Source organism: Equus quagga, chromosome 18 (assembly GCF_021613505.1).
Source record: "Equus quagga isolate Etosha38 chromosome 18, UCLA_HA_Equagga_1.0, whole genome shotgun sequence".
NCBI lineage: Eukaryota > Metazoa > Chordata > Mammalia > Perissodactyla > Equidae > Equus > Equus quagga.
The window spans coordinates 22,748,331-22,772,029 of record NC_060284.1 but is presented as its reverse complement, the minus strand read 5'-3'; positions in this window follow the sequence as shown (position 1 = coordinate 22,772,029).

Genomic DNA, 23,699 nt, shown 5'->3' with positions numbered 1-23,699 from the left:
GGGGGGGGGGGGGGGGGGGGGGGGGGGGGGGGGTCTCAGCTTAAATTCTTTTTGGAGGAAGCAGAGAACAAATAAATAAAATAAAGTCTAAGGGATCTGTCCTTGGCCCAGATTGCAGAAGTATTCGCACAGAAAGAGTTCTTAGTGAGAATGTAAAAAGAGATTAGAAAGTTCTTTCTTTTAGTGAATGAGGAGAAACTGGTGATAGTTCTACCCCCTTGGGCTTGGAAAAGTACTCCTTCAGCAAGTAACTCTCTGTGTAAGGGGAAGGCTAACTATTCTCTTTTGACTTCATTTCCAAGCCACTCTTTGTTGGGGGCAGGGTGCGAGGGGTCCCTGCTGGTTTGTGGACTGGTTGGAACACCTAGCTTTGTGTGGTCGCCTCTTCCCAACCCAGCCCATCGAGGTTCTTCTTGGCCATGCCATGGGCAGCAGGAGGAAACCAGCAAAACGCAGGTCAGTTTGGTTCCCGGACAGTAACGACCACCCAAGGTCTGGGAGAGAGTGGCTTGAGAGAGGCTGTTGGCTGAAACCAGAATGGAGGGGTTACCTATGGAGTTCACTTAGCCCCACTTACCTCTTGATTTTCCTCTCGCTCTCTCACACCATCCCCCACAGTCGCTGTGGAGAACTGAGAATCTGTAGTTCCCCAGAGAGATCCTTTGGACCTGGATGGCCTTGAGCATTTCCCATGACAAACTGCTGGCCTTTCTGGAGCCCCGCCTTTACAGATGGAACCTTCCCAAGAAAGAGACTCCGGAGATGGGATTCGGATCTAGGCTTTTTTCAGGCACTTGGGAAAATTCATCACTAGGGAATTCCCTGCAGATTCTGTTCAAAGAGGTAACATATTTACATTTGGTGTTTTGCTTTTTTTGTGAGCATCTTGCACATGGTAGCCCCTTATACACCTACTCCTAAATGTTTGATGAATGAACAAATGATTGTTCTGCCTAAATAGATCAGTCACAAGTCTTCTCAAGATACAGAGGTCGTGTATTAGGGAATTCTAGTAATAGAATTCCCCTTTGCTCTAAGTATTGGACCAGACTTCCTCCCAAACAGCTTTTAGCTGCTCCATCTTCTGCCTAAACTCTGACCCAGGAATTCAGCCCTGGAGTTTACCACATCAATTCCCTGGGCGCTCGGCGGAGACCCCCCAGGAGGCTGGAAAGGCAGAGTGATAATTACTCGGTGGAATAGATCAGACTACTCAGTTTTGCCAATTGAAGGACATGTGAATGACCTACCTTCATACAGTTGTATTTACTGGCTTATTAATTCATTATTTAAGTGTTCCATAACTGAAAAACTTCCTTGCTTTGTAAGTGGTAAGAATTTCCAGTTAAAGACAATCATTGTAATCCCAACACCCACTCTGTTCCTAATTAGCTCTGTAATTAAATTACCAATTAAAGAGAACTGAAAAAGCTCTTCATTGGATAAAGTGTCCTTAATTATGATGTTGCATCCTTGATGAACTGAAGCAGAAATATATATACACCACACTCACACACAAGAAATTAAATATATATGTACCCATCCATAAATGTCATCTTTTCATAGACTTTTTCATAGCAGAGCTTCACACTCAAGCTGCACGCCAAAGTTGTGACTCTCCTTGGTTTTTTTTTTTCAAGAGAGAAAGGGATGGGAGAGAAGAGGGGCAAAGCAAGACAACTTTATTGGTTTAAACTTGCCTCATGAAAATAATGATATTGATCAAATTTATAGGGCTTGATTCAAAAGGGAATCGTTCAAGCTACTTCCAAATGAGAGCAATGTAATAAAAAAAGTCACATAAGATGTAATGCTATCATCTGAAGGGCTAACTTCTGCTACCTATTAACCCTGCTTTCTCTCACACAAAAGCAGTTAGGATGGTCCGGAAGATACAAGAATGATTTAGAGGAACCCCTGGGTACTGTGCCTCAGTGAGGTCCGAGGGGTGGGCTCTATAAAGCTTTATGTGCCTTTCATGTTTTCCTGATGCATAATACACGAGACGGGGAGTAAAGACTACTATGAGCAGGAACGAAAGAAACTTTCTTTTTTTTCTGTTATTTACATTTTACAAAATTTACCATTTTTCCCTGAGGGTGCAAAATCACTAGTGTGTTAATTAAGTTCACAACTGCACATACCAAGTCAGGAAATACCAAAAAGAAAAAGCTTCTTGCAGCAAAACCGAGTTGCTGGGGTTGCCCGTGGCATATAATGAAGTTATACACTACCCCACTGTTCAGGCAGACCAAATTCTGAATGTGCCTAGTAAATCACTTCTTAATTATTGGGGAGTTTAATTCATTTCCCCAACTCTCCTCTGCCTCCCCCCACCCACCGCCTCTCCCAAGTTATCCTATATATCTGTGCGTTTCAATGAATTACTTTTTAAATCTTAGCTGGATTTTGTGCTGTATACTTCAGTCAGGGAGAAAGGAATTTAGCACAAACATTCCAAAAGAAATTCTAGTAGGGCGATGAAACTTAGTGTGGAAATTTTTATCTCAAAGGGGACATGGGTTTGGGAAAGTTCTTATTAAGCAGCAATTTTCCATGCACTAAAACTGAACTCTTGTCGTTGCTACCGTAAGCATAATGAGAGCCACATTTGTAAATCATAGATATCTGTATATCTACGTGTTCATAATTTTGAATGAGTCCTAGAAATGGAATCCTGAAGTCTATTGAGCACTTGCTACTTTAGGGTTGGTGCGTAACATGACAAAGTACAAACGATTGCCCTTCTTCCCTAAAACAAAACACAACAAAACAAAAACAGCTTCCGGGTGTGTCTTGGCATTTTCCTGGTGAAAACACTAAAAAGCCCAAAAGAGGATGGAGAAGAATAATGCATCCATAGTTTGTAGCTGAAACTCAGACAATTTCTATCAGTTCTTAGAACTGATGCAGGACTGTGGGTTCCACATTTTATAAATGAGGAACTTTAAACTATCAGTGGCTTCCATAAACAGAAAATGATGGGCTGTCAGGCCACACCCGAAGATAAGAGCAAAACCAAGATCAAAACCCCCAAACCTGCCCATCTTGACTCTGAGAAACTTATTTAACTTTATTAAAAGCCATTCAGGCAGAGTTTGCTCAAGTTCTAGAAAGTCAGCCTCTCATCGCATCAGAGAGATGGTGCATCTCCCCAAGCATGTGATGTTCTGTTTTTGGCTGAGAAAGCTGTACCCTATATCACACAGCTCTGCAGCAGGACCTCTTTCTACTAAACACGCTCGCTTCCCACATGAGCTGCCATATGTCTTATCCTTCATAAGAAGTTGGGTGTGAATCCATTTTTATTTTAGCAAGGACTCTGATTCTGTTCGTCATTAATCTTCCTCCTTTGTCTCATCCCTCATCTCTTGCCAAATGACTTTTCAAGTACTCACTGAACTTGTTTTAAAGGACAAAGCATTCCTATACTCCCTCTGTGAAGAGATGCCATGAGAAATGAAGAAAATGGCTAGAGGACTTTTTTTGTTTAATCAAGGATTTGTGGACAGGCTTTCACATTTTAGTAAATGCCTTTCACTAAAGGCGACCCATTAAAGAAATTTAGCTAAATTTACTCTCTGGGTCTCTAAGTAGACACTAATACAGTGACTCTCAAACTTTAGCATCCTTCCAGAATCCTAGGCCCCGGCCTTCTCCAGACCAGTAATTCCTGGATCTCAGGAATCCATATTTTTGAAAGATCTCCAGGTAATCCTGATGCAGGTGATCAGTGCTTGAAAATCACTGATCTGGTGGATGTTTATCCACATCTCAAAGATAATTTGCAGCCTTGGCTCAGGCAGGGCCTGGCTTCAGGATATTGGAATGTTAAGAGGTCAGGGCCAAAGGGCTTGGGCTGAGACAAGGGGGCCTGAGATGTCAAGGGTCACCTGCCCACTTCTTTTCTGTCTAACGAGTAACTTAGGTTTTCTTGTTTTCATGAGTTCCAAATTCACCCACTAGCAAAATAAAGAGTGGCCTGTTCAAATTCTTTCTGTGGCTCGTTCCTGGGTTCCTTAGGAGCAAAAGGCCTGTGTTCTCACAGGTGCTGGCTTTCCTCTCTATCGAGCTGTGTTTTCTTCTTCCACTCAAGTGTCAGGACTCCGCCTATACAAAGCAGTGTTCTTGTTCTGAATCGCATTGTTCACATGCACCGTAACTAATCTGGACTTTGAAAGTCAAAATGGGCAGCACAACATGTGATCTGAATGAGATTTTTCCCCAATAACCAGAGTTCTTAATATTTAGTTTTGCTTAATGACCTAAGACATGGATCCACAAGGATCCCTCTTTCTGCCCCACTCAATTCACACACAGTAGAATTCATACAACCTGGCTTTCATTTTTTTCATACAAATAATTAATTCTACATTTAAAAACACGCTAAGATGTTTTATTTCTTAATCAGCTAATTTGACTGGGAAACAAAGATGCCTTTTATTCACATTTTCTTTGAGTCGTGTTACTGTAGTAAAAGTTCCCCACAAGATTTGGCCTTCGCTCACAAGTTCCGCGGCTGCCAATTAGTTTCCAGAGTCGCTATTTTACAAAAATGCCTCTCACTTTTAAAAAATGTAATTGAATGTCTGTTCATCACAGAGTTTCTTGTGTTCAAGCCCAGGGTGTTAAACATTTTTCAGGTTGACTTGGGTCAGCTTTGAAAAATTTCAGACAGTGAAACTTGAGAAGGGAGCGTATGCTATAGTGTGTCCCTCACATCCTGTTAAGTATTAAGTGGATATTTAAATGGACTTGTTATACCTCGAGACCGCCTTAAAGTGAGCCATATAGTTTACAAGACTGTTAATTAAATGAGGGGATTGCATGGGATGGGATGCACATGTATTTTCATAATCATCCACAGTGGCCCAGAGTTGCCCTTCAATTTTCAGACTAATTAAAGTAACACACTGAGCGGCAGAGGGTGATGGCTGCATCTCTGCATAGATGCTGAGGCTGATGAAAGCGGAATGGGGAATTTTTCTTTTTTAACGGGAGGAAAAGGAGTGGGAGAAGAAAGAATTCGCCTGAGTGGACCTGACTCCCTTCCATTCATGGCTCCCTATTTGTTCCATTCCTGGATCAAGTTTTTAATTTAACAAGACTGCATTTTGGGGGAGTTTTCGACCCCATCTGTTTGGGGCCAGAGTGTGCCCCACCTGGTGGTGCAATTGATTTTTGAATTAACTGGGCTTTATTTCAGTACAATAGAGCGATTGTTTAGTTGCTTTTAAGCACTGGGATTCTTGGAATCTGATGGGCAAAAAAATAAATCAGACTGCAACGTGCAGCTCTCGGGGCTGCTAATTGCCTTTGACCCATTATCCTCCACAGCCCTGGTTCAGACTTTGATACGGCTGACTTGGAGTTTGAAATGTAAATGGAAGGGCTGCTTTTGCAGGTCATCATACTGTGGAAAGTCCGTTCCTGGAACACTCTCCAAAGCCTGGAAAACAGAAGAAACAGATATGAGCAATTACCCCAGGGTTGTGCAGCTGCTGGCATTTGGGGCTGGCAGACACTGCCCTGGGCCCCTTCTCCCTCCAGCATCACCCAAAGCAAGGGTCCGGGAGGGAGGCAGTCGAGCCACCCAAGAGAGCAGCAGCAGAGGTGCCAGGTACCCGTGTGTTCATCGCACCCAAGAAGATGGGAGCAGAGGGCAACCTCCCCTCCTGCCTCCAGAACCCCACCCTTAAAAAGCATGTTGCATTGGCATAGAGTTAGCAACTCTTTCTCTGCCTCTCCAGCTTTATCCTCACATGGTGGCTGTGCCTTGCCACCCATAAAGCCTCTTTGAAAAAGAGCACAGGGTTTAAAAAGCTCCTCTCTTTCTTTACAAAGAAAAGTTCCTCCTCTCCTGGGAAGCTCATCCAAAAGCAATAGCTCGCCCTGCTTCCCAGCCTGGGCCTAACACAGATGTGAGTGCTCACCCTCAGCTCGGCTCCCTGGAGCCACAGCTCTCTCCCTGAGGGGGTAGGGGCTGGGGGGTCGATCCTAAGTTGACTTAACAGTGACTTTAAAAACAGGGCTAGGTCAGTGCTTCTAAGGGATGGAGCTGGGCCCTGAGAGGAGAAAATGGAGAGCACCAGTGGGGGAAAGGGTGATTTCCAAGTCAGGAGGGGCTTTGAGGGCTCAGAGGCAATTGCAGCTGGAAAGAGGAATTGGATCCAAGCCCTGGCTCTCCAGGCAGGGAGGAAAATTGGTCCTGAAAAGGCAGGGGATGAACGACCTCGAAGAAGCAGGGCTGCTGACATCATAGAGCCGCCTGAGCAGGAAGGGCCCCAGCACCGAGTCTGCAGTGGCACTGGGAGCTGCCCCCAAGGCAGCAGTGTAGAGAGGGGCTTCATTCAAGGCGACAGCTATGTTCAAATCCCAGCATTGCTACTTACTAGCTGTGTGACCTTGGCCAAGTTACATAACCCTTCTGCCTCAGTTTACCAAGTGTTCAAATGGGGGCAGTAATAAATAACTACACAATAGCATTGCTGTGAGGAATTCAGTGCTGAAGCCTGGTGCGTAGTAAGAGTTTGGTAAGTTCCAAGTAATGTGATCATTAGAACCAAGGTCAGGCCTCAACTTGTTTGCTGAGGAAAGTTCAGGGTCTTCCAAAGACAAGCCCATGTTTAATCAGCATTTCTAGGGAGTCCTGGCTTCTGACAGGCTGAGCTCCTGGCTGGACAGAGCTCCCCCACCTGCGGAGGAGGCAGAGGCAGGTCCCCTGTGGGAGAACAGAGGCGCTGGCCTAGCACCTCCCCAACGCCCACTGACCTTCTTTCTGTCCAGCCTGGCAGAGCTCTGCACACTGCCCCTTTGAGGTGCCTGCCCTGCTCTGTGCGAAGGCAACAAGCCTAGGGGTTTCCTGTCCTCTGCTGATCTTTGACCTCTGCTCAAAGATTGGGAGTCCAACCTAATCCTTCTTCTATTTGCTGGATTTGACCCTGGTTTCTTTTCTCAGTGAGAAATCAAAAGATGATGCTTTTGTAAGAGTTTAATTATAGCTCCCATGTGTATTAAAAGGCATGCCAGGCCCCTGACTGTGGCAGCTCTGCAGGACTCATCCCACCCATGTTCTCAGCTCAGAGACGGAGACATGTACTGCGTTTGGGGCCAGGTCTACACTGCACCTGGATCCCTATATTTATCAGTAAATAGAAGCACATGGAGTTATTAATTAGCATTTATGAGCTCATTAGCATTCATAATAATGTCAACACAAGATGATGAACTAAGCTGGATTGTTTGGGAAGGAGAGATGAGAGAGAAAACTTCTCCCTCCGCTTGGATTCATATAAATGTTAGAATCAACCCCCACCTAGGAGCCGGCAGAAATAAACACAAATACACAAGGCAAGACAGCAAATTCCCTGCATATGAGGGTGGCCTCTTTAGAGTTTCTGGTTCCCATTACTAATCTACTTCATATTGAATGGATTTGAGACTCCACTTAAAGAAAACATACAGTAGCAGGATTGCCATTCAGGGTGGCCGTTTGTGAATCTTTTTCATGAACTTTTCAAGGTGAAAGGAAACTCAGAGATCATTTCATCATCCTACCACGCTTCAGGTAAGGACACCTGGGCCCTAAGGTTGGTAGCAGAATTGGGTCTGGAAACTCCACATCTCTACCTCTTTTTCTGTAACTCAAAAACGGATGAAATCAATCCATCCGATTTGGGGCCAAAAAGTCCCTCTGGGTCCAATGTGATCACTTTGTTTAAAGTGTCCTTCTCTCCACCAAGAAGGCATGCTTCTTTCACTCTAATGCCTTTGAGGAACCAAGCGGCACTCACTTCCCCTTTTGGCCAATCTTTCAGCCCAGCTCAACAAGAATCAGTGGCAGCTGATGTCTGTACTTTGTTCCCTTCTGGGCAGGACAACCAAGTGAATCACTGTGGGAACCACGCGGCTTCTAATGGAAACAGGATGGAAGTTATAGTAGGCTTAAAGAATCCCATTTACCAGGGACTGAAAAGGGCCCTTGCAGGGGAGGGAGCAGCAACTGAGTGAAGGAGGGGACAGAGACATGGTTAGAAACCTCGAGACCCCTAGAAAACTTTTAACTCTCAGTCCTTCCACCCATTTGGAAATCTGACCATTTTTATGCAGATCTACAACATCTGAATTAAATTTAATAGTGGTTTTAATAGGTTAAAAGGAAACCACTTTTAAAGCTTCCCCCACATTTGATTTATACCAGGTGTTTTGCTCACAAAAAAACTACTCGCAAAAGGATGGTCCCACAGTTTGGGGTGTAACACTCACCTTTTGTTGTTGCCTTATACAGTCTTTGCTTTGTATTAAACTTTTGTCTGACTTCTAAAGGGTACCCTGCGTCTCTCAATTATAATGCCTGGTTTCAAATTTGATTTTCAGTAGGAGACCATCACAGCAGCTCTGAGTCTCTGTGTGTAGGATGTAAGTTGACACCTTGGACTATGTTAGAACAAATTTGGCATTAGATTTATGTGAACTAGATGGGAAATGAGGGAAGACCAAGTGCTGACCCAGGATACAAACTGTTCAGTTCTTGGAGGATTTATGGATCCCTCACTTAGAATAGCTGGCCCAACTGGGACATCTTAGCGACATAACTTTGCAATACTAACCACACTTCTGCAAACAAGCAGGGTTCTCATGCTGGTAGACTGGCTGTAGTTCTTAATCTGATTGTTGGTTATTCCAGTGCATCATTTTGTGTTTTCAATGGTTATTAGTGAATAAAATAACCAAGAAGCCTAAGGTGACTCCTACCTCATATTTGAGTTCATCTACATAGAACACAGAGCTGTACCTGGAATTCAGTGTTGACTTTCAACTTGGTCAGGAGCTTGTTGCCAAAGTAGTTCACATGCCTCCTGTTTCCTCACATATGATGATCTTTCTTGACTTTTCTCTTTCACCTATTAGTTCATCACTGGATACAGTATTGTCTGATCATTAGAGTTCATCGCCTTCTTTAAGCTCCCTTGGGATGCTGAAATCTTGGGTTTTGTAACTAGGATTGGATGGTAGCCTCATGTGGGTTCTCTGTCTTCAGAATGATCATCAGTAAGTTTTACTGACTCGGCAAAGTAGCCCACACCAATGAAGACTTTCCAAGCACTAACAATGCGCAGGAGCTTCTGGGTGGCTATCTCAGAGAACCAATGCTCTCCTGGAGCTCTGGGCCCATAATCAATCACTGACTTCCCCTCCTGTGCCTTTGGGCATTGCTGTTTTAAATAATTTGGGGGGAATTGGGACAATTTTCAGAATAGAGAAAAGCTAAAATGCATCGGCAACTCCAATGCCACGGAGCCTACAAAGAGGGAGTAACCTCAAGGATGTCTTTTGAGCAGCCAGATTTGCTACTATCTGCCAGAACTGAGATCTGCTGCTGGTGTAAAATGCTTTTGTAAGGTGTCCTGTATGGTGACCAAAAGACCTCAAGCAGCGGCATTTTAGGGAACTAAGAGTGGCAGAGGCAAGCAGGAGACCAAAGAGAAAATACTGAAGGACACATTAGAACTCCACTCCCCACAGAAACTCTGTCAGTGGCTCCGCATCATCCACAGGATACAGTTGTTGCTCCTCAGCCTGGAGTGTAAGAGCCTTCATTTTCTGACCCCTTCTTTCCCTGACCTGGTCCTCTCTGCTCCAGCAACATCCAGCCGTGCTGGTTTTTCACCCTGTACCTTTGCTCTGCCTGAAATATTCTTCCACTGCACCCTGATCTTCTTTTTCTTATTCTGCAAGACGAAAGTTCAGGCATCAACTCCTCCTGGAAACTTTGCATTACCATCCTTCCTCTCTGACAACCAGACTGGATAAGGCACCTTTCCTGTACGCTCATCCTTACCACTCCACTTACAATGGTATTGATAATAGTTTGGTTAAGTATCTCTTTCCTCCACTCAGCTGTGAGTTTCTTAAGGGCAAGAGCTATGTCTTATTTCCCCTATTCATTTTCTTACTCCCTATACCAAGGACAAAGGCTAAGACAGTAGAAGTATAATAAATGTTCAATGGGTGAATACTAGGCTTCAGATAATATGAAAAGGCTACGGAGGGATGGTAAATGCCCTCCAATAGCCTAACCTAGTGTATCAGAAATGAAAGGACTCATTTAGAGCCAGTCAGGCAGCCTGAAACACAAAGAAACTGAGCCCCGAAGAGTAGCAGTATCTATCTCCACCAGCCCCAGCCCAGCAGACACAGCCCCTACTTCTGTAGCTGGGGCAAACTATACCTGCAGTTGGCTTCAAGATTGCAACTGATATCATTATCTCCTTCTTCTAATGACCATTTTAGATTCCCTTCATCCTCAAGTAGCATTCCTTCTGGTCTGGGTGGCTTACCTAATCAAATAACCCAGGCTCTTATCCTTCAGGGATCTGAGTCCCTGAGCCTCTTCTCAGGCCATGGTTGCTGCGTTTGTCCATTTATCATCAAAATTGGGTAAGAAAATACCTAAAGACACCCAAATGGTTCACTTAAGTGGTAGACATAGGTCTCCCAGCCCCCATTGTGTAAGAACAGCCTTACCTCTTCTTGGTCAGGGTCAAATCCTGCTGCTAAAATGGTGATCCCTTGGTACATGGAGTCCAAAGTGACCAGCCAGTAGTCGTGAATTAGAGTTCAGTGGAACTGTTACTGTGTCCCTTGATGGAAGCGTTCTCCCTTTGGAAACCAAAATCTCTAAGTTTGTAGAGCCCAGAGTTGTGGAGAAGGGAAATACCAATTCCCCAAGTGGGTTACTGGGAGTAATGGTAAGCAGAGCCACACCCACCTTCACTCTTTGGTTTACAGACACATGTGTTCTTCCTAGTGGGGCACAGCTCCATGTAATGGTTATTGATTTAGAATGTATAATACACCTTAAAGGATAGCACCTGATCCTCACAGATGCTATCCCCAAGCTGGTGCTCCAGCTTGGCCTTCAATATGCCATTCCATCACTCCAGTAGACTAGCTTCTTCTACTTAGTGCTATATGAGACAGGATGAGCAGATCCCAAGGCCCTCTGGTGCACCTTCCTTGCCAAAAAGTGGGTTCCTCACTGTGACATGATGTGATGTGGGATCGCTGTTAATGAATCAAAAACTCTAAGCCCCAAGATATAAATAGTTAAGCATGCTGAGGCTCTACAGGCAGGAAAGGCAAACTCTGTAATACCATATTTTCAAGTTAAAATGAATTATTGCCTCCTCTAGCGATGTAGCTAACTTGCCACCAAGTGGCTGATTGGCAATCTCAAAAGATACTGCCATATTGGGAAGTGTTCTCTGTTGCTGAAAGATTAAATATTTGGCAGCAGAAACAGCTACATTAGTTTGGTAAGTGGAAGCCATGCTGTGGACCCAACCCTGCCTCCAACCCTGCCACCATAGCTGCTCCATTTACGCACCCACTGTGCCAGCACTGGAGTGATCCATGGCAGTGGTTGGTCGATGTCAACTGTCCTCATCATTCTATGTTCTTCTTGTTGAATGCCTCTTCTATGTTGGATGCTCTCTGGTGGATGTTAACCTATGATACAAAGATCTTCACACTTAATGCCTGCCCATTCCCACAGAAATGCCTCTTCCCTAGACCTCCTTGTCTTCCAATCTTCTTCCTTCTGGCTCCTGACCATTCAGCCAAGCCATTTGATGTTGCCTATGAGTTTATATATATTTTCTTTCCCCACATAGTAGATGAGCAGGTATGCCATTTGAAGCTATACTCAGGGAGGATTTCCACTAAATGGTGAATTCAAGGTCACCCCTCAGTAGGGCTTTAGTCCAGCACCAGTCCATTTTTGGCTTGCAGCCACATACCAGACCAACACATTCATGAACCAAGCTCAGCCGTTTACATTCTCCATCAATCCATCATAAGGGACCCCCATGCAGTCACAGGTGTGCACTGAGGGAGAGCAGTGCAATGGTGGTGGATGATGACATGGAGTCTGGGCCACCTGATCATGCAGTTTACTTGTGCTCTCTGGCCCTGCTCATGTCGAATCCTGAATGCACCCCTTTCTTCTTGTAATGAATTACCTTTGAGCTCACCCACGAACCTCATGACTTCTTGGGTCTAACAGAAAACAGTTCATGATAGACACTTCTAGCTTCATAATCATTTGATGACTAATAATCATCCATGGCATACCAGGAGCTACTTTTCAAAATGTATGTAGTCTATCCTCTGGACCCTGCCACTGAACATAGTTATTTGGTGCAATTTCTGACCTTATGTGATACTTCCACTCTGTCATGCCCATTTCTCTGGGCCTTTTCATCCTTTCTCCCACCAACTGTCATGGCAGTTCATTTCTATTTCATTTTATGTGACCTATTACTTTCTCCAAGTTTTTGAGAGCCATCCTAGCAGAATATTCGCAGCATCCCAGGATGCTTGCCAGATGTCCTGTATCCCAGGAGAGTGCTCCCGTATATAACTTTATATTCTACCCACTTTGATCCAGTACTCCCAGAACCCAGGCATTTACATAATGTCCTAGATCCTGTCAGCACTCGTTGGCTAGATCCTGCCATTCCTTCAAGGTATAGCACCTTTCCTCCCCCAGCAGGCCTGGCACTTCCCCAGCTGGTAGTGTTTGACTTAACCCTATTTATTAGTCTGGCTGCCAAGAGAGAGAACACGGAGGCAGATCTTCAAGGGAGGGAGACACATGTGTCTTGCAAGGCAGAGCCCTCTGCATCTTCTTTAAGCCACAGAGAAGTAGGATTAGCCTTTAAAAGAGACAAGCGAGGCACTTCTGCAGGCCCAGAAGGTTTAGAGGAACTTGGAGACTTGAGATGTTTAAGTGCACCAGCTCAGGCGTCACTCTCTCTTATCTCAAGGTCCTGCCCTTTCCCCTTCAGAACCCTGGCCTCGAACAGCACACCTACCTAGGATGAGCATTCAACCCTCCCCGGAACCCCACTAATTTATGACTAAATTCTAGGCCTGATCTTTGACTTTTTCTGCCCTCTAACTATGGGAGATGAGGCTCACTTTATACCGAATCAGTGAGGCCTTCTGGTTTTCATGCCAAGTCTTTAATTGCTGGTTAACTACTGTCTTTTTCCAAAGCATTATTTGCCCTCAGCAATAGCCATCCAATGCCATTGTTCTCATAGTTACTATTTCCCCATATTTCTCAAATACCTGATACATTCACCCACTAGTACATTCCCTTCCAGTATCCCAGTTCACTACTGCTACCTTGCGCCAGGATCTATCACTGCTCCACCTACCCGTAAAGATGGCGTCCTCATTACCAGTGGGTAATAACAGGTGATCAAGCTCCAGAATCCCATCTTAGCATCACCTTTCTTAGACCATTCTTAGTACCAACTGTTTAGGTTATATTCTCTGAGAACTAGATTTTGAGTCCCAGGTTTGTGTACAGGAAATTTATTAGTGCGTGCTCTTGAGGATCACTATTTGTAGAAGGGAAATCAAAGGAAAGGAAAGAAGATTGAGCTAAGGGAGAAGTTGGGTTATGATGTAGTCACAACAACGGCCTCAGCCACCCTCACGGAGAGCTCTGAAGCTGGTTTGCACTGAGGAGTTGTTCCAAGTTGGAGTGAGGTAGACAGACGTTTACACCCCCAAAAACCAGTCTTTGGATGCAAGCTGCCCCAGCAAAGGAGTGTGACGTTCGGTGAAGAGGCTCACTTAAGCAGAGGCAATTAGCAGAGAGGGCTGCATGTGCATGTGCATGGTACAGCATAGCGACTACTGTAGAACCCAGCTCTAACTCTTATTCGCTGTACAACCTTGGGGAAGTGGTCATGCTTTCTGGGGCTTACTTTCCTGATTTATAAAATGGAAATAACAATAACGCATACCTCATAGTGTTGTCACGAAGATTAAATGAAATAATAAAGTGACGCACCTTAATACAGAGCTTGGTACATGATAAGCACCACAACTTCTTGTAATTATACAAAGCTTGGGGTTTATGGGGGAAGCTAAGACTATAGAGGACACAACAGAAAGAGTTGCTAAATTGTGGGCAGGAGAAGCTTAGAAAAGATGAAGATCAAGGAAACAAAGAAGAATAGTTTCAAAGAGGACATGGTCGATAGATACATGGAGATCAGAAAGGTGCAACAGGAAGAGACAGCATCCAGGTGGGATATTAACAGGAGCAAAGGCCCAAGAAACAAACATGGCATTTGCCGGGCGGTGGGGAAGCCAGCCTGGCTGCCACAGTGCTTCCTGCCCAGACTAGGAGGGGAGTGGGTTATGGAAACTTAGAAATCCAGGTAGAGGGGCCGGCCTGGTGACGCAGTGGTTAAGTTCGCATGCTCCACTTCTTGGCAGCCCGGGGTTTGCCAGTTTGGATGCCAGGTGCAGACACGGCACCGCTTGGCGTCCCACATACAAAGTAGAGGAAGATGGGTACGGATGTTAGCTCAGGGCCAGCCTTCCTCAGGAAAAAGAGGAGGTTTGGCAGCAGTTACCTCAGGGCTAATCTTCCTCAAAAAAAAAGAAAGAAATCCAGGTAGGAAAGCTACTTTGGAGACTCCAGCAGACCATAGTACAGCAGGCTCAGAAGTGGTGTGAGGGGTATCCCTGAGATACGGAACTTCTTGGAAGGAGAGGGGAAAGGAAGAAGATGGAGACAGGGAGGAGAGAATGACAAGGAGAGACAGACACAAAGGAGAGAGACATGTGGAAGAGAAAGAAGGCTGAGAACAAATTGGGATTAAAAGCCAATCCAGAGCTTGAAAGAGAAAACCAGAAATGAAAAAGAAATGTGGAGCAGAGCTTTACGAAATGACGGTCTTTTAATTTCAGAAGCTCCAATTCAAAGTGTTACAGTGTTAGAAAAAATAATAATAATTTAGGTCTAGGTCAGCTGTGTCACTTCCTGGGAAACAATACAAACACACTTATTAAGAAGCCCAGTGTTTTGCCATATTATAATTAGTTCTGATTTAATGTCCCTTCCCAAAATGCCTACTTTTCCAACAGGTGCAATATGACACCATCTGCCCAACAAAAGAACCTAAATGTCACCAACTTCGTAAGAGAATGAAATTGGCTGTTTAGGACCCTAGTTTATTAGGATGGTATTTAATAATTTGTACTTATATCACGTGCAGAGGCATAAAATCAGTTATTAATGTTAACTCTCTAATTCACACGATCACTCCTTAGAGAGACAGGCAGCCTGACCCGCCCCTCCCCCCCCTTTTAAGATCCATTCATTCAACAAGCATTATTGGGCTCCTACATGCTGGGCATTGTAGGCATGCAGAAATTTGGCCACATGGAGCCAGATTCATGCTGTTCGAGTGGCTGCTCCCCCGGCAGCAATGAGAGCCTCCCCAGAGCAGGAACCACGACTTATCCTCTCTGAAGTCCTCGGGCCCAGCACTGCACCTGGAAAAGGAGAGCCATTCTATAAATGCCTGTAGATTTTTAGAAATTAAATGCCCAGAATTAGCCATAAGTCTGTACTACTGTTATTAAAAACATAAACCCAGAAACTCTTGACTTCTAAGCCATTGCTGACCACTGGACCTTACTTCCTGTGGAACCCCCCCCACCCCCAGTCTAGTGCTCTTCTGTCTGCTCCTTTAGACCGTAAAACATTCACTCATCCCCTGAACGCTGTGAATTATGCAGTTTCCATTGCTGTTTGCACTTATTAAGGGACAAAGCTGAGGCTAAGGCTGGGCCCCACACTAAGATTTTCCTTTTTCTTAAAGATTTTGGCTTCTATAAAGACTTTTATATTGAGCAGAAAAATAGAATTTTGGATCTAGAAATCACTCCAAGTAATATCCTCCTGTTAGGCTGGAGTGGGTGTGGGAAAGTTCCATTTGGCAGTTCAGATTTAATAATGAAGTCCCAACTGCTATCACATGGCCAGCAGGAAACAGGAATAAATTGGACACCGGGCTTCTCTCTGACTCAGGCCTCAGGGTCGCACTGTGGGGGTGAAACCACACTCCAGCCAGATTCTTCACAGGACCCCTCTCAGAGGGTCCAAGACAAACCTGTCCTGTGCCATACCAAAATCCTAGCGAGTGGGAGAAAGAGAGAAAGTCACAAGTGTGTGCCCAAATCTTGAACCTTCTCCGCTTCCCACATCCCAACGTCGATGCCATTAAAAAGTTGAATTGCTAAGATCTAGAAGGTAATCTTCCTTCTCAGAACTAAGGCAGTGCTGGCCCAGCCCCAGTCCTGAAAGCAGACTCTCTCCCAGCCTGAGGACTGAAGCGGCACCAAAGGCCCGTTGCTCCACCCCAGGTCTGGAACGTTGTCCTTGGGACAGTCACAGTGGAAGGTCTATTTTCACCAATGTCAAAAATCAGAGCCCAGACACTCATCAGGCCAGAACACACCCTAACTTAAGTTGCTGGCCGTTTCAATTACACAGGTTATAATTTCTGTTTACCTTTTGCGCCCTAACGTTGCTCAGTGAACGGTTATATAAACCTACTGCTCTCTAAAGAGCTTCAAATGATGACCCACAAAGAGCGCATCCGAAGAGGGCCGGGAAAAGTCAAAGGAAGAGGACTTGGCTCCTCTCACTCTTTGAAAAATATGTCCTGTATCACTTGGCTGAAATTTAGAGGGAAAAAAAAGAATCTCAGAGTTTCTTTCTTCTGCATTTCGGGGGAGGAGGGTGGCACAGTCTGTCTATGCCTGAGCCCACAGTTGTACATGAAAGTTAATATTTCTAGGGCCCTGCGTGGGATACCTTTCCCAGAATTCATGTTCTCAATGGGAAACTGAAATAGCGCGTGAGAGTTACCCTAAGTAGATTTAAATAATTAAATTCAAAAATTCTCAAACCACTTGCTGTTTCAAATTTATTTCTTTAATAACAACTCAGACACAGCAACAGACTGGATTAAGATTTCATTTATTCGAAATTTAAGGTATATCCAGCTCTGGGTGCTGTTTTTAAGTATTTAAGGGGAAATTTGTGCGTGGTGAAAATGAAGAGACTGCAGCATTATAAATTCATTTCCTCTATTAGAAGCAGGGCCGCGCCTGCACGCTGCAGCTGTTCCGGGAGGCAGTCCCTCGGGCTGGAGGGCGCGCCGCCCGAGCAGACGACCCTTTGTTTCCCCACGAGGGGAGATTTGCCCGGTCCCACACCCTCGGCAAGAACTATTTCCTCAGTGGCGCCAGGCAGTTGGGCAGGATCATCTGGGGTGGTTTTCATGTGGCAAAGCAAAGCATCCTCTGGGATTCCAGGGCGACTTCTGAGGATCCTTTTTCATCCGTGACCTCAAACCATGCCTCATCCCAGGCCGCAAGGATGGGAGGCCACCGCGGCCTGAGCCGAGTTCGCTGACCTCTGAAATAACCCGCCCTGATCCATTCAGCAAAGCAGAGAGCAACTCAGAAAACAGGTGTTCCGGCGCAGGTAACGCCCCCGGGTACTTACTATTCATGCTAACAATTTTACAAACAAGCGAGTTTCTTATACATTCATCGCCACCCCCAGGCATTCATATTCTTTTTAAGTACAGAAACCTTAATTAGATTTTGACCACAGACCCGGATTTGACTTACCCTGACAGGGTTTCCATTAGTGTAATCTGTGGGGGAATTCACTGTTTTAACATCTGTGTGCCGGAGGCCTATCTCACATTTACTGCAAAACTCTGAAAAGCCTCCCTTGTATGGCTGTATGTTTCCTCATGCTCCCAATTTCACAGAAGTCATTTCAGCACCAAACGGTAATTAGCAAAGGGATGGGCCTCAGCTGACATGAATGCAATTTATTGTTTTCCACGAGGCCCTGAACCAGCAGACAAAGAACACAGTCTAGCTGTCTGGCATTTTATTAACTTGTATTGTGTAGCACACCTTACTGAAGGGAGATCTTCGAGAGGAATCCAGCAGTTCGTGTGTGGCAACACGCAGACTTTGGGAGAATATTAATTTTGGTTCAATTAGGCAAGTTTTGTGGTACCTCAGTCTGTAATATAGGACTGCCACTTTTATAATTATCTTCCATATTAACTTTATCATCACCAGACTTTTGCATAAATGCAACCTTTCATCTTTAAAATGCCAACACTTCTTCAATTTTGGCAACCATACAGCACTGCTAATTATTTGCTCATTATGTGTGGTTAACTGATGAATCATTAATAAATGAATGAATGGCTAATATATTTTTATGGTAATTGGAGATATAACTGATTGCAGACTTCCTTAGCTTCTCAAAACGGCACTGAATGAGCAGTGGCTGCCTAATTGTTTACAGATGATATTTAGGCCCCCACCCAGCGTTTCCCACAGTTGTGGTTTATCACTAGCATATTCTCATCAGTCCAGGGTGGCGGCTCGCCGAGGACCAGTCTGGGCAGAGGGGAGTGGGCAGCAGCATGACCAGGCTTCCTTTCTTGTGTTTCTGTCACCTCATTTGTTTCAGCTCAGCTGACACGTAACCATGTATGGGCCTCATGGCCATTTGCTAGCAATTCGAAGGCTCCTCATGGACTCTATTAGCCTAGGCATTGGCAGGGCCATGGCTGTAACACTGCTGTGGTTACCCTGAGTCAAAAACACATAAAGAGTCGGATGCTGACTCACAAACACACACGCCATCAGACTGCCACTCGTCTTGCTTGGCACACCCAAAGGAACAGTGGCCAGTGGCCACCCAGCCTGGCGTCTCTGTGGTTGAGGAGCCAAAGGAGACCCTTTGCAGAGTTTGGTTGGAACCCTGGGGTCCAGTGTGCAACACTGACAGAAGTCCAGAAACTAAAACCAACCAGAGGTCCTTCACTCCATCACTGACCCGCTGTTCCTGGTTAATGGGTGTGGAGATAACTCCAGCATTACAAAAATTATACCCATCAGGCCGTAAATGAGCCATCACCTAGAGGTTAGAAACAAAGATTCTGTATCTGTAGACAATTCTTGTGAAAATGAAAGATAGAACACTGACCAAATAAGGCTTGTTCAGCTTCATACAAACAGAAGGAAGATCAAGTTAAAAATGCAAAGGAGATTACCAATTCTTAATTATAATTATTTAACCAGGTGGGTAGTTTCTCCTAATGAACATTTCCATGAAAACAGAATAACTAATGACAGTCTTAAAGAAGCCTTTGTCTTTCCATGTACTAATGATCACATTTATAAATATGCAGCAAGGCCCCCGTGTACATAGCTAATGATAAGCAATTAAGCACCAGGCGTGGGAAGCCAGTGAAAAGGGTCATGTTAATGCAAGAGAGGAAATTAAAAATGCAATAAAATAAGTTGCCTAGAAAAGATTAAATAAACTTCTGGCTTCTCCTCCTTCCAGAAGAAAAAGAATGGTTGCCCCACTCTCACAGAAAAGCCATGTCAAGCCATTCAACAGCTGGTTATAAAGTCAGTGCAAGTGACCAGCTTGCCCTCTGCCCCATCCTCGTTTTATCCTATTGGTTTGCAGGCAGAGGGCGTGGCTTCAAAGGGCACTTTGGGTCCCTGGGAGAACAGAGGGACCCTTCAAAAAGGGAGGAGTCGGCCAGCAAGGATGGATACTTGCCACTGGCAAATTAAACTGGACTTTGGTTGTTACTGCTGACATGCCACTTGTTTGTTAACCCATGTTGACCAACCTGGATTTTTTCTCATCTTCTAGATGAAAAAGAGAGGACAAGATGGGTGCCGTTTCCAACACAGCGGAAGGCCTTCTGTCTCTCTTCACATTGTCTGCTTCCCCACCAGACTGCAAACTCCTGGAAGGTGACACCAGGACTCTGTGTTACCACACCTGGTGTCCCTCACACCTGGCACTGCACCAGACTCAGCGAGTACTTAAAAAGTGTGGGTTGAATAAGTGAATAAATGGATGTTCAAAGCAGGTCATCTCAAAACCCAGTAGCAGCTTGTCAAAGGGCCCTTGAACATTGCTCCCGCCGTCGGAACAGCCCTGCCACCAACACTTGGGCCCAGTTGAAAGACACAAGGCGTCTCTCTCTCTCTCTCTCACTCAGGTCCTGAGAAAGATGCCACCTCTTTCTTCACTGCACCATCACCAAAAGGAACAGAAATGTGAGGCTTTAACGAAAAACTGGGCTTGGCGAAAAATCATACAGTGGACTGTCAGACTGTTTGGGGATTGACAAGAATCCCAGCATTTCTAAGCATTAAGGACACACAGAATGAAGAAGTGGCCGTCTTGGCAAAAGAAAGGCACTAGTATGGATCTCCAAAGCTCTTAAATAGGGGCAATTTTGATTCTCTTCTTAAAGAGTCTTAGTGAAGCTCTTAAACCACTGAAGATTTTTTCTTTCAAACATTTCACACTCGGTGGTTAATCCCTCAGTGAGAGGAATCTAACTTCCTGCGCCTGCAGCCTAGGGTTAACAAGACGGCAACCTTGAGCTGAAGAAAACAGCAGCAGCAAACGAGAATTAAACCCGGGGTGGATATTTGAGGTAGTTTTTCCTTTTTATTTTTTTTCTTAAACAAGTTCTAAGAAACAAGTCATAAGGCAGCAAATCCAGGGCCTGGCTCTTTCTGCCTTGTTTTAATACTCCTTCTGAATTCAAATGAATCATTTCCTTTTACATAAAATCTTCAACGAGGCCACACTTCTTTTGTTATCAGAGTGTTGTCATCGGCAAGCCTGCTTGACTCTCATAGAGGCAATTTAGTACCCGACAGTCGAGCACCGCGGGTGCGGGCCTAGATTTGCCTTACAAATAAGGGCAGCCAAGGGACCCCCCAGGGAGGCCGGCGGCTCCCGGACCCCTAAGGTGCATCTTTCATCAACTTCTCAGGCGGCAGGCCCCTTGGCTTCTTCGGGAGTGCCGGGTCTCCGGATAAAGTTCAGATGCCACAGGGACGCTCTGCAAGCTTATCCTGACCCCCAGCGGCCGGCCCTGTCATCGGACGCACACCGGTCCCCACTCCCGCACCCAAGGTTCCCCAGATCCCAGGGACCCAGGCACCATTCACTTTAATTGACAATTAAAACAAACTTCTGTTCTCACAAGAATCAACTGAGTGAAATTTCGCAACTGCAAATTTCACAATTCAATTCCCTTGAAGCAAAACCAACAGTTTCCCTGAGGTTTCACTCCACACCTCTCCATTTGTTGTGGAACTTCCCCCTCCAGTTTCTCTTCCCACACACCGTTTGATTTCAGAGTCAGTCATGGAAACAGTTTACTTATGTTTCCGGGGGTCCCCGCCAAGTGGCGGCCCTGGAGCTGAGTCAGCGTTCCCGCGCAGCTGGGCGGGAATGCGGCGCAGGTTCAGAAGCAGAGCCGGCCCCGGCCCCGGCCCGAGGTGGGTAGTGCGATGGCCGCTGCTGCGCCGGTTCGAGCTGTTGCAAGTCGTCAGCCCCCAAATCAAACAACCTGAAATAAATCTTCTGTGGCCATGAATGGAATGGAGTCAGCAAAATCTTCTGACCCTGGCTACAGGGCGCCATGGGACATATTTATACTAAAAAAATACTTGTTATTTATCTGAAATTCAAATTAATCCAGAAGTTTCCATTTTATCTGGTAACTCCATTGAGCGAAGGAAAGATTCTTTTTTCTTTTTTTCTTTGAGTATACTTTTTCTCCCTCTCTCTCTCTCTCTCTTTTTTTTTTTGGTGAGGAAGATTGGCCCTGAGCTAACATCTGTTGCCAATATCTTCCTTTCTTTCTTTTTTCTTCCCCAAAGCCCCAGTACATACTTGTATATGCTAGTTGTAAGTCCTTCCAGTTCTTCTATGTGGGATGCCACCACAGCACAGCTTGATGAGCCGTGTATAGGTCCACACCCAGGATCCGAATGGACAGGGCCTCCCAAGAGGAGGGCTGGAACTTAACCACTTGGCCTTGAAGTGCCCCAGAAAGGTTCTGATTTATAGTTTTACAGATCAGCTTCTGACCAGACCCTTAGATGGTCCAGGCATCCTTAGGGGACCTGAGAGACCCATCAGAGTTAGGCAAGAATTTTTTTAGACAGTGGGAAAATAGAAAAGACGTAATTTTTCTAGCTTCCCCCAGGCTGACGTCCCTGTGTGCTGGCCTATTTCTCAGACTTTCTGTTCTGCTTAGCCCTTCCTCCTTCCCTGTCTCCAGAGTAGGGACAGGCTCCTGTCAGCCTTCCCGAATCTGCCACAGGTGTCCTTGCTCACAGATGTTGAAACAAAAGTCACAACCAAGGTAACTATTTTTAGGGGGTGATAGATTAAATGGCAGCTGGGTCTTCAAGAGACAGGGCTACATTCTGAACTGCTATTTGTATCCACTGAAATGTAAAAAAGGTCAAAAACCCAAGTTTTGCGTTACTGTTATCTTCCATTTTTTAAAAAAAGGCTATAGCCTTAGGAATACCGTACATATCTGTTACCGACAACTCCAAATGCCACCTCTGCAAGCTTGTCAGTTAAACCAAATGTTAAATGGAAAATATTTGGCGGGATTTAAAGTTAGACCCACGCACATTACTTACAGATGTTTCCATGAAAAACACTTGAAGCTGAACCACACCAAGTAATAAACCCTGCAATGGTGTATTTTTTATACTCCAAGTTAATTTTTATTATGTAAGTAGCCATATGAAGAAGGTATTGCATACTGCTTAAATGAAATACGCAGGAATGAAATCAGCAGTATCCCTTTACAGCATATGGCCCAGCAAATCAAATTACAAAGCTTTCCACATCTCATTAACTGCAATGAGTACAGCGAGTTTTCTAATAAGTCACATCTTTTTCATGTGAGTGGTGAGCAGTGACTTATTGTAAGAATTCACAGGATGACCCTCGTGCTGAAATTAAGAACTAACCTAAAATGGGCAGGGTCATCTGGTCAAGACTGATCATAACATTTCCTCATTATTGTTTTAGTTGGCATTGAAGCATATGTTTTCCTGGTGCCCCAGCTGAAAAATGCCTTTGATAATTTCACTGACAGCAAATAACCCACACACTGCCATTTAATGAGTTCAGGCAGGATTAGCTGACAATAAAGAATATAGTATAAATGTTTTTATTAGAACTGATTTATTTTTTAGCTGAAAAAAAAAGAAAGAAAGAGTCACGTAGAAATGCTGAGCTGACTTCTCCCCTGGCAATGGCCCTGGTGGGACGCAGGTGAAAGGCAGGAGGAGGTTGGGGAGCCCAGGGCTGGCCATGACGGTGCCTTCAGGCTGCGAATGGTAGAAGGCAAGTACCAGCTGGAACCCACACTCAGATGTCAGGTTCCTCCTTTGCACAACAAGGAAAAAAATGCTTCTACAATTGCTCATCATGTGGCCTTTGGTTGAGATGAATTACCAATTTACAACCTCTTGTGTTTGGAGAGAAGCAAACTGTGCTCTTTTGAGGCAAGAATCAGGAACCTAAAATCATTCAAGCCTTCTTGTTTATAAGGCCAGAGTGAGGCCAAAAATCCATTTCGCTCTGTGCTCTCAGGCCTTTCAATGACGAGCATCTCACCATCTGCACTAATAAATATGGACTAGGGTGTGTGTAAGCATCCACTGAGGAGAGGGGAAGAGAGAACGGGTTTTAAATGGTTGCAAATTGCTCTCCTGCTGAGATAACAGCAGGCTGCATGTGAGCCTCAGTCGTCACACATTAAGAATGGGCATTTGGCTTCTTTTCACACAGCTGTGAGAGAAGGGGTAGGTTTCTGAACGACTAGAGAGAAAAGGGGTCTGTTCCTAGGGAGACAGGCTTGCTAGTGGCATCTTGCCCAGAAGCTTTTCCTTCACAGCTCCAACCACCGGGATTAGAGACATGA